Source organism: Canis lupus, chromosome 4 (assembly GCF_003254725.2).
Source record: "Canis lupus dingo isolate Sandy chromosome 4, ASM325472v2, whole genome shotgun sequence".
NCBI lineage: Eukaryota > Metazoa > Chordata > Mammalia > Carnivora > Canidae > Canis > Canis lupus.
This window is the reverse complement of record NC_064246.1, coordinates 5,195,214-5,207,891: the sequence shown is the minus strand read 5'-3', so window position 1 is coordinate 5,207,891 and position 12,678 is coordinate 5,195,214.

Sequence of the window (12,678 nt, the reverse complement as noted above, 5' to 3'; positions counted from 1 at the left end):
CATTTCTGTTCCAGGTGATCAAGAGCTGGCTGACTATACTCAAAGAAACCTTATGTCCAAGGAATACAATGCATTTGAAATAAGTATTTTTATCTGAACAGAGGATTCAAATATCACATATAGCCCTGGAAATGAAAAGCCTGACTAACTCTACATTGAGTCAACAAAACTCTTGGGACCCAGTTGTTAACCTGAAGGTAACCAGTGGGCCAACAGGCACTCATTGGTGGATCTTTCTCTGAATCAAGAAACAATGGGAAGGGTCATCACTCTACCGGCTCCACACCAAATGTGCTTTAACGCGTCTCCAAATTTCTCGACTGATTGCTACAAGTCTCAGAAAAAGGACAGAGCTGTCACCCAAGGGTTGGAGCTCCTGCTTTAGAGAAGTCACCACCCGTGGTGCCTTACCATTTGAAGCCCTCACGGTCGCATGTACCTTTTTGATATCTCTACTTTTTGATGTGTGCAAAAGAAATTCATCAATTCAGATCTTGGGAAGTTACCAGCCAAGACTGTGATGTCACGAGTATACAATAATCACCAATAATTGAGAATCGGCAGCACTATCTCAATCTGCACAGCATTCAGAAAGTTCATATGAAATACCTCTCAGCAAGGCAGAGCTGAGACCTCAGTGTGATAAGCAAGATTTTAAGTCTTCTTGGAGAGAACTGGGTGCCTTGTCATGGAACCTGCTGTAGACATATTGACATTCTCATCTGTTTTTCTCCTGGGCTCTGGATTCCGTTTATAAAACCTCTCATCGTTATCACCAGCAGGATCAGTGACTAAGGGGGTCTGGATGCATTGAGTTAAAGAATGCCTGGGCCTCTGTGGTCACTGGCAATGGTTTTTGGATGAAGAGGGACAAGGAAACTCCCCTAGTAGTTCGTCTTGGCCACCCTTCCGTACACATCACTGCACTAGCTCCACTGTACACAAGGGTGACGGCCTCTGTCACTATGAACCAACTTAGAATATGGAAGGGGGTTTGCAGGCTCCAAAGAACCAGGGGACACTACCAATAGAGGGCGATGGGTGCCAGACCACCCCCCCCCACACACACACACCATTCTCCCTGACTATCAAATGTCCACTTACATTATCCCCATTACTGCTAGATGTGGAAGCCAATGAAAACTCTTCCATTTGAGAAACATTATGTATCCAGGCTTTCCATACTACAGTGATAACTGTTTGCATGCCCCTATCCTCCCCAGTCTGTGAGCCCCATAAATACAAGGATGAGGCTCTTCAGTTTTATATCCATAGCAGAAGGCCCTCAGCCCTGTGCACAGTGGGTGCCCAATAAACATCAACCAATTGGATGGGGAAACTAAGGCACAGGTCTTGTCCTGGGGTCATTATGAGACCACAAAATCTGGAAACAAGCTCAGAATTTTTCCATTTGCAGACCAGAGGGCAGATGAGAGCATGTGCTCCAAGCTCGACATGATCTACAAAGAATGTTTTCTAAGCTCATTTCTAAGAAGGGGGCCAAGGAGTGAGGCGTCTTTTTCCCCTGGAATCGGGCTTTTGTGCCTCTGCCCAAAGGAGTCGCGCTGCCGTCATGCAGAGTGCTGTTCCCGCGTCATCTGCTGGGAACATCACAAGAGGAGGCTGCTTCCCCTAGTCACCCCCCACTCCCACCCCCCCAGCTGCAGGATAAATGTCAGGGGGAGGGAAGCGCTGCTGCACTGGCAGACCACATTCTACTCATTCTGCTGAGGGTCATGCTTTGAAAATATCTCTAATTTTGTTTTCATAGCTTGTTAACCTTTTCCTTCCCAAAACAATGCCCGTGTTTGTTTTGGCTCCTTTCACGTACTGAGGACGGGTCTGAGTTGGTTGCACAAAAGCATTTTTCCCTTAATCTCATTACAAGGGCTCCTCAGTCTTGAATTCTTCCCAGGGCTCGCTTGCTGTGAAGTGATTTCCTCTTGGAATCGGTTTCTCTTTGTGAAGCTGGGAGAGCAAGTATGTTTGGTTTTTTAGGGAAACAGGGACAGAGAGAAAAGACAAAAGCAAAGAAAGCAAAAACAAGTGATCTGTGATAAACAGAGAAGCTCCAACAAAAAGTGGACCCAACCTCAGACTCCCGTGGCTTTGAGCAGTAATATTCACATTCGAATTTGTCCTAGGATGCCACACAGGGGTCATTCTTCTTACTGTTGTTTCTTCTCTACCTGAAGTTTATAAAATGTGTGATTAAGAGAGCCAAAGCTTTTGCAGCTGCTATTTCCCATGTGTTCAGAGTATCTGATTTCATCCTTTTTGCCCTTTGAATGTTGTGTGTCTGCCCGTTGGCCATGCTGGCTTGGTACTCACACACATGGCTTTTCCAACATGTTCCTTCTAAGTGTTGTGGACAAATTCACATTGGATTTTTACTCTTATGTCTTAATGTTCATCATCAGTTCTTGAGGAATTTTATGTTCAACTCTTGGGGTGGGGGTGAAATTTTCTATCCTTCTTCACTAAAATATTTCTTTTCCTTTCAATTGTGTCACAGATTGTACCTGCAAATACAAAAGTGAAACGAGGGCCAAAAGACTCTGGAAGATAAATGGGGGCCCTGGGGGAAACTTACACCAAAAACTAAACCAATCTGCAGTAGCCTGACTCCCTGAATGACCAAGGGAAAAAAAATCAGTCATGTTTTCCCTATCATGTGTTGTACAAACCCCTGTAGATTGTATGCACACTATTCTATATAACAGGAAAACATACCGTTGCCTTTCTCAGGCCCACACTTTACTTCTCACAGTAAATAGAAAAATGGGATGACTGCCCTTCGAGAGGCAGCAGAGCCAGTGGTTCTCAAGTGCACTCAGCTTTCTTTCTGGGACTGAGCCCTCACTCCTCTGGGCAAGTTTCTTCCTCATCAGAAGGGGCTGATAACAGCGCCTGCCACATGGGACACCAGGTAGCATTTCTTCTTCTCCCCTTATACATGAATCTGGATGTGAACTGAAAGACAAGAAATATAAAGCAGGGTCCCTGCTCTTCAGCAGCTTCCAAGCCCGTGAATCTCACAAATGAAAGAAGAGACTACAAGCAAATTCTTGACAGCATCTCCCATGTCCTCACACAGTTTCTCCCACTATCTCTTTATTGTATGTTCATGGAAAACGTGTGTGGGGAAGGCAAGGACTCCGGAAGCCAGAGTCCTGGCCCTGCAGCAGCTTATCAATCACCATTCATCTTGGAAGCTCACAGCCCCCCATGCCCATTTGCTGAAGGGGAGTGACTCACCGTGACACCAACAGCAATGCTGACAGTTAATTGAATTCCGGAGCTAACGTTTCTTCCTACCTATAGCAATTCTTCACAGCTCCCAGCTCAAGATTGCTCTAAGCAAGCTGCTGTGTTTATGAGAGAGAGAGAGATAGAGAGGGTGGGAGAGAGAGGGAGAGAGAGAGAGAAACAGAGGAAAAGAGAGGGCATCTTTCTCAAGTGATTGAAAGATCAGCATTTGTATGTAAGATTTCACTTTGCTTTGACTTTCAGGCTTAGAACTTATGCAAACTTGGTCCAGAAGCAAATGGACCAGACAGTTTTTATGGCTGAATATTGCAGTTAGCATCATCCTGTGAGGCACAGGGCAATGACAGACCAGCCTTAACCGGCAAGCAGCTGGCCCCTGTTTTGACAGTCTTTTATCTTCCCAGCAATGACCAAGGGCGGTTGTTATTTGCTGACTGCCTGGCTGCTGGTTAGGAGTATAGAAACTAATACATGTGTAGAGAATTTTTTTGAGCAAAGATTTATTTCTAGAGGCCCTTCACAACATGTGTATATTTCAAGAGGAGAGTGACTATGCAAGGTGAGGAAGACCAATATTTCTATTTGGAGCATTGAGTGTTAGGAAGTGGGCTTGATTGGTCTGATGCAAGTCAGGTTGCTCTGGATTATGGTGGAAGCAGGTACTTCCATAAATAACTAAATAAATAACTAAATAAATAAATGTCACAATAGATGATTCATTCAAACTGTTTAGCAAACCGCCTCAGAGATCATGTGCACACAAAAGCAGATAAAGTTTTTGGGAGATTACAAACGAGGCAGTAGGGTCTGAGAAAGGGACCCCCGCCCCCATATGGGAAGCCTCTCTGAATGGTTCTTCAGAAGCTCTGTTTGACGGCAGCGTTTTTTCATGGTTGGTCATGGACGCATTCTCTTTGGTTCCTGGTTATTCAGGATTTATCTGGGGCAAGATGACGACATAGGTGAGCTCGCCAGGGCCATCCCTTCTGGAAGCCCTTTTCGTTCCCAGGGAGGTCCTGGTTCACAGCTCACACCTGTCTGCTCTGTCTGTCTGGGACCCTGCCCAGGCTGAGAGCTCACCACTACAGGAGCAGGAAGCAGCTTTAGGCTGGGGGGAGCTAGTGGGCAGAGGTGAGGCCAGCGTGCGGGGACGGTCCATGTCTGGGGCTGCAAGTCCTGCACCCTTGCAAAATGACTTAGGGGTCCCTCCCAGCTCTGATGGTGGCCCTGAGGATTGGAGAAGGGCAAATGGCTACACTGGCAGAAAGCATGGCAACCCACATCTTTGACGCTCTGTTGTCTGACTCACACACGTTCATAATAAAGCTCTGCCTCAGACTTGTTCTAAACCCCTCTCAGATCACCTGCAGGCAGACAGTGTGCTGGGAAGGAGTTTGGGGAGGGCTTGAGACCAGCTGGTTTGGTTTGGTGACACTGGTCTTCTAGGCATTTCTATCCAGTAGAATCCTTCCTCCTTGCTCTCCAATAGCAGGTTGTAGAAGTTCATTCAAGAGATGTGGATCTGAGTCCTGGCTAGTTATCTGAAGTTTCTTCAGAAATGTTCATAACTCTTTGGGGTTTTGAGTTTTTTTCCCTGAAAATTCCAGACTAATTATAGTAATAATTCAACTAACAACAATACCTGACTTGCTGAGCTGTCAGGATTATGGCGAGGGTCTAGTGACATAATGAATATGAGATCTCTTGAAAAATATAAAGTCCTCAAAGTATCATGTAGTATTATTGAGAGTAATAACACCACCACATTTCAATCCCTTAGAAACAAACAACCCAACTCTATTTCTACGACTTGCACAAAAAAGGCTCTCTCTGACCTTTACACTCTGGGATGTTTGTACCTCACACTGCTTTTCCCCCCTGCTGTGCATAAAGACCACAGTTACCAGAAATCAGGGCTGAACCCTGACTCTGACATTCCCCTTTGGCATGACCTTGTTAAATTCCTTATGTCTTTTAGCTTCAATCCTTCCCCTGTATCACTGATGTAATAATTCAGTGATGGTGGGGGTTTTGCCTTGTCAAGGGCAGCACCATGTAAGTGTTTGATGGGCTTGTAGTGTGTGTGACTTATGCCTGAGTTCCCTAGATTAGCATTCAAGGCCTTCTGCGATCTGAGCCTATCCTGTCTTCCCAGCCCCCAGTCACTCCCTCCATTTCTCACACTCTGCTCACACCTACCAAGCAGCCACTTCCACTCATGTCCAGTGTTGCTTCTGTGACTTCAGTCCCTTTCCTTCTGCCACTGGGAATCAGTTCCCTTTGCTACCCTTGCATTTTCAGCACAGCCTCTGATGAACTAGGGAGTAGGTGCTGTAGATCCGTAGTCTGCTCACCCTCTGAGGCTGTGCATTTACTCCTCCTCCCAGAAGATTTCCCTGAATGGCTCCACAAAAGGCATTACTGTGCTCTCCATTTCCACGGATCCTCTTCTGAATTTCTTTAACACCACATTTTACTTTTGGTGCTATGTTTCAGATATTCATTGTCATGTCCTCTCTCTTCCCTAAAATATTGCTAAAAAACCAGATAAATGTATTGCCTTGGAATAATTGATTTATGTTTGTAGCTGCCTCCATAATTAGATTATAAGGCTCTAACAGGCAGGGACCACATCTTATGCACAAATATAATTCAACGAAGCAACACATTTGAGAATCCAATCCAACGTGGCTCTGGATAAGGTGCTTCTGGGTGGGGACAGAGTATGAGAGATACATCCCTGCTCTTAAGCTCACAATCTGGTTGGAAAGGCAAGAACGAAACAACGCATGGAGAAAACAACCCAAATGTCCCTTAGTAGGGGAAGAGGAGCTGAAAAAAAATTTCTATCCTTATGTGCCACACCACTGCTCAGCAATAGAAATTAACAAGCTACTGATACACGCAGCATTGATAAATCTCAAACAAATAAAACCACCAAAGCTACCCTGAGCAAAAGAATCCAGGCACAAAAGGTTACCATCTGATTCCATCCACAGGACATTCTGGAAGGGGAAAAATGGAGCTATGATAATAGAAGTCCGATCAGTGGCAGCTTGGACTGTCTGGGTGGGCGGTGAAGTGGTTGGCTGTGCAAAGGGCACGCGGGAGCCCTCTGAAGTGATAGGGGATGTTTTACTGCGTTGCAGCGGTGATTGCATTTGTATGGTATACACATTTGTCATCAAACTGTATATATTTCAATTCTGGGCATTTTATTGTAAGTAAATTATATTCTAATTAAGTTGACTTAAAAATGACTAGAGAACTAAATCATACTTTAAAATGTAAATAACAGGGTGCCTGGATGGCTCAGTCAGTTGAGCGGCAGACTCTTGGTTTCCACTCAGGTCATGATCTCAGGGTGGTGAAATCAAGCCCTGAGTCTGACTCCGGGGTCCACAGAGAGTCTGCTTGAGATTCTCTCTCCCTCTCCTTCTGCCCCTCCTTGCTCTACTTTCAGGCTGTCTCATAAATAAATAAATAAATAAATAAATAAATAAATAAATAAATAGTAAATAATAATTCAAGACAACAATGGAAGGGCTATAGCAAGTCCTGATTAATAGTGAACTTCATAATGGCTTTGAGGGTTGTGAGGACAGCATCATCCCTTCAGGCCAAGGCAGTCCTTAAAGAAGGGATCAGAGAAGAATCTGGAGAATAAAGGAAGGAGGAGTGTATGCCAGGTGGGGGTATCTTATGCTCCTCCTGTATTGAACACAGTGCTCACTGCAGACCTAGAACCCCAAAAGGCACTTAAATAATTTTTTTAATAAATTGAGGAGCGCAAAAGAACGCCTTCTTTCATTTGCTGTTTGGGAAATGTAGACACATGCCAAGCAAAGGCCACTTGGGCACGTGGCTGTGTGGGCACTTTGTGTCTCTGCTTCTCAGCCCTAGCTGTTCCCGCTGCCTGGAATTCCCAGCCTCCCACCCCTATGTCTGGAAAATCCTGTTCATTTCTCAAGACTCAGCTCCTCTTCCTTGGAGTCTTTAAGGGCCACCCCTGTTGTCCCTCTGGGCAGGGTTCTTTCTCCTCAGACCAGGCCGCCATGGCCATGGATTCACTCACCTTCCCGATCTTCTCCCTTTGCACCCGATTAGTGGCCCAGGTGAGTCTGGAGCAATTCTTAATTAGGTGCTTGACAAGTAAGCAGAGTCATTTTTAAAATGCGTGCAAAGGCAATGCCATGTATTCCAGTCTTAGCTAGGGGCCAGTCTGGTTTCATTTTCATTCTAACTCTGTTGCTTGGTAAGATACTCAGCCCCTCCAACTGTTCACCTATGCAGGGTGGCTGCATCCTGTGTATTCCTTTTTTTTTTTTTTTAAGATTTTTATTGGTTCATGAGAGACACACAGAGAGAGAGAGAGACAGAGACACAGGCAGAGGGAGAAGTAGGCTCCCTGGCAGACCCCGATACGGGACTTGATTTGAGGACCCCGGGATGACGACCTGAGCCAAAGGCAGACACTCAACCACTGAGCCACCCAGGTATCCCATCAGCCTGGGTATTCCTGACCCTCAGCAGGCCCAGTGACCTGCAAGAGCAGTTCTCTAGAAGGTTCCTTGAGTGCACCGTATCATGACTTCAGAGGGATGGGAACCATCTGTTGGCATGCAAGTTTGCAAGTAGTAAACTGCATGCAGTAAATTGCCCCTAGGTCCATCCTCCTGCCACTCAGCCCCGGCAGCCTCAGGGAGGGATACCAAAAAAGGGCTATTGCTCCTGGACTCAGAGGATGTTTAAAATGGTAGAAGAATCCAAAAGGATTGTCTGGGCCAACAGATGGGGAGACTGAGTTTCAAAAGGTAAAATGATAGTCTTACTACGGGGATCTTAAACAACGAACAGAGAAGCGAAAGAAACCTTTTTGTCCTCCTCTCAACTCAGGAGGTGGTGAGGGAAAAAATAAATCAATCATAGTCACCTGGAACAGGACCCATCCATAAGGAAAGACATGCTATTTTCAGGTTTCTAAAAGGATATTAGTAACAGTCAGGGGGTAGGAGGAGCCCACATAAGCACTGCACTTGATAGAGGCCCTTTGAAAGCAGATAAAGGTGTGTTTTTCTGCCTTGTGGCCTTGAGCCTTTTCACTCTGCGTTGTCCAGCTGGGTTGGAAGATTGAGGTCTGGGAGTGTGATTGTCTATTTGTTCCAACTGATACTGGTGTTGTTTGCTTTGAACAATGTGACTTTGTTCCTTTGCTGGATATGGCCAGCAGCGTATCTGTTGCTTAGGAAAGAAACAAACACAGAACTTGCTAAAAGTAAGACAATGTTTTATATGTTTTAGATTGGCACAAGGGCTGCAGTGCCGGCCAACACAGTTTAGTGTAGCTCTCAAGACAGAGATTCCCTCTCCAGGTGGCAGGGAGGGAGTGGCCGGATGATCCCTCTTCAGTGCCACCCTGAGGCATATGCAACTGGCCCTGGGTTGTTTCCAAGAAGGTGGCTAAGAATGATTTATCAGAAGCCAACAAAGAGAGCCTCATATTATTGAAAGATCATTTGCATTTGCTTCCTCCGCAAGAAGAACCATTAGCTGCATTGGGAAGGGCAAGAAGAGAAGCCCTGTAAGCTGAGAACCCTGGCTGAAGTGAGCCACAACCATAATAAATATACCTAGTGTGCGGGGCACTATGCTGAGCACTGCCTCTGCATTACCTGGTTAAAGCATCCCATAACTTCACTGGACAGGTTCAGGGGTGGGCCAGAAGGCAGCTCACAGAGCCCCCTCCCACCACTCTGTTCCCAGCTCCATGTTCAGGGACTCAGTGTATGCTAGCTTACAATCAGCCACGATGGAAGTATTTACACCATGGACAGTGGCGAACCATATTACAATCAGAATTTTTTTCTCTTTTTTTGAGAACTAATGGTTCAACATTTATGAGCACACCACTGGGTAAATACAAGAATATCCCCACTTTGCAGATGAGAAATTGAGGTCTTAAGTAACTTACAGGAGGGGTCACACCGGCTTCAAATTCAAGTCATCTGAAGACCAAGCTGTCTGCTGGCAATGCCTGCAGCATGGGTTTGGTTTCTAGGCGAACAGTTAGAAGGGGTTAAGGATTTTGGAGATGAGGGGTACAAAAAGGAATGTTTGCAGCTAAATTCTTAGAAAGGATGAAGGGAAGTGATTCTGTCGGATAGGTCACCTGCCACAGGTATACAGGACTCAAACAATGGGATTGTGCTCAGAGACATCCTGGCTGCCCCAGGAGCTACTGGGGCTAAAGACAAATGAGACCTTTCTGAGATGAGGGGGAGAGCAGGAGGTGGGGCAGGGCAGGAAACCCAGGGGATTCCTGGTGAGCAGACCCACAGAACCTGCTCTGAAGGGCCACCGCCCCCCAACCAGGCTGCTCTGGGGAAGGGGGGAGGATGGGGATAAAGTGACTATGGCCTGGCTCCAGCACTCCGCCTTCCTCAACCTCTGGCTTTTTTCGTTTTCTCTTGGGGACAAGAAACTAATACTCCATTCCAACAACACTCGAGGTGCCCCAGGCATTCCTCAGGTTGCCAAGCTCTCCGAAGCAAGGAGGTGAAGGCATGGTGTGTCAGCAGTGACCACGAACCTGGTTTGCAAACCTCAGACCTTTGTGACTAGCTGAGGCAGGGCTGGGGACAGGCAGGTGGTCAGGAAAGTTTACCACCGATGGTCAAGAGCCTTCTTCTAGGTGTGACTTCTGGGTCACGCACACGGACTTGTCACACGTGTCCGAAGATTGCCATCAGGGAAAGTGAGGGACATTAAGAGAACCTGTGTGTTCTGGGGGGGGAGAAACAGGAATGGAGCAGACGTCCAGGGGTTCTTCAGCATTACTGACCAGCTGAGGAGGAGGAGTTGCCTTACCCACCTCTGTCTCCCCCATCTCCTTCCTCCTGCTGCAAACAGGGTCCCCAATCTTCTTTCTGGTTTGATCACAACCCAAGGATGGAGAGTGGCTGCCAGAGAGAACTGGCAAGCTTCTATTACTTCTCAGCCACAGAGACCCCCAAATCATCTCTAGGGCCATCTTGGACAACCACAGTACATGGGTCTGATATTTGCTTTCCATTCAAAACTCGGCTCTGGAAAATCCAGATTTGGGTCACTTTTTTCCAATAAAGCCAGTAACAAGTACAAAATGCTAAAGAAACACTGTTTAGCACCATTTTGCCCTTACTTGTGTAAATCACAACAGTCATGGGTGCCATTATAAATTGCTTCTTGTTGTGCATCAATGAACTTTACAAGATAATGGAGACAGAGTAGTGATGTGGTTGGAGCATATTCCCCTCCTTTCTTAACTTTCTAAATCTTTCCTGGCTTTGTAGAATCGCTCCCTAGCACAGTAGTAAATGATATATGAAATGAAGTATTGCTTGCCCCCAGCTAAGCATTAGAGTTGCCATCCTTGTGCCGACATTTATTATTTGGAGTCATGTTCGGGTCGACTACAGTCAGTAAAGCCCATCAATGTAAAAAAAAAAAAAAATTAAACCAAGAAGGAAGGTGAGAGGGACAAGAGAGATTTGTGTAATAAGAAAAATAGACTGGACCTATGATATCAAAAGATCGTGTTGACTGACTTTCCACTAATGTTGTGGGATGATCCAAACACAGAGGAGAGGCCTTCTACCACCGCCATGCTGCACACTCATCTCTTCCTTATTGAAGGAGTTATGTGTGTTGTGTTCCATGGGGCTTCCCCAACAATAGTTGTCATCCTCATGGTGATTCCCGACCCTTTCAACTATCCCAAGTTATAAGAATGTGATGGCTAAAACCCAAACTGACAGAAGAAAACAAAAAGAGAGTTTTGGAAGTAGTTCTCACTATTTCCCTGAGAAAAACAGCTTGTCAATCAACAAACATCCAATACTGTGCATGATTCTACAACTAACATAAGAAATTTGCAGAATGATTCTTGACTTTATGACATTCATAATCTGCGAGGGGTAGCACAGGAAAAGGCTCAGACATGTTCTTTTAGCACTTGTTGTCCGGGATCACATAATTAGCTTCTAATATGTCCATTCTCGAATTATCCATATACAAAATTTAGCCATCTTTATTTCAGCACATAATGCCATCATCTCTCATTCCCTAATTATTACTGAGAAGACTTCAGGATCTATTGTCTGAGTCCAAATCTCAGCTTTGCTTCTTACTGGATGTATAACCTGAAAAAACCAACTTCACCTCTCTGAGCTCTAGCTTCCTTTTTGTGGAAGCAAATTATAGCATATCGCGTGTTTGCAAAAGACACTTGTTCTGTATGTTCCTTCACATGTCTGAGCCTTCTCCTGTGCTACCCCTTACAGATTATGAACGTCATAAAGTCAGGAATCATTCTGCAAATTTTTTGTGTCAGTTGTAGAATCAAGCACAGTATTGGATGTTTGTTGATTGACAAGCTGTCTTTTTCAGGGAAATAGTGAGAACTACTTCCAAAACTCTCTTTTTGTTTTCTTCTGTCAGTTTGGGTTTTAGCCAGCACATTCTTATAAGCCAAACAATTACTAGAGTTACTAGAAGCAACACAAAACATGCTCCCAAGTTCAATAAGCAAAAGCAATAGATCTAAATGACAAGCTCCATGTACCAAAGGAGGCCACACATTCATCTTTCTGGGTGATCAATTTTGGGCAGATGTGGTATCACTTTTCTTGTAAAACAAGCAGTGATTTTGTGTTCCATATAATGGATGTATTCTATTTCTACATTTTGAATCAACATGGGTTTTACGTGAGTTTACTAATAATAGTTATATTTATTGAGTGCCTACTATGCTGTAGTGTGCTGATAAATTGGCTCTTGGGGAGAAAAAAAAATAATCCCTGCTTTGTAGCATTTGCAGATTTCCATGGAGGAAACACTCTTGCCGTGGCCATTTTCAAGCTACCAACGTGACATTATGGAAAAGACGGTCAGCTCTCGTCCGCCAGTAGGAGGCTCCTCTCCTACCACCACTCCAACTCTGGCTGGTGCTATGTGTGTATTAACAATAATTCTCACAGGTCCACAAGGAAGATATTATTGTTCCCATCTTACCAGTAAAATATGCTTGGAAAATCCTTTGCCCCAAATCACGTAGCTAGGAAGAGGTGAGTTGAAACCAAGGTCTACTCCCAATCTAGTCTGTGTGGCACACCACATCTCCTTGTCATACCACTGTGTATTGACAGATGGATGTGGGGATCCCACATCACAAATTCTGGCAGGGTGGAGTAGGAAGGATCGCATCCACCCAAAGACCCAAAGGTCCAAGAACTCCAAACCCAACCTTGAGAGACAGGAGCTTTCTTATGACCTACAAGATGGATGCCTATTGAGTTAATTGGGGCAGTTGGTGCTTTGTTTAGCTCTTGCACTTTTCCATGTGATGTCGTCAACCTGGCCGCAGGGGAC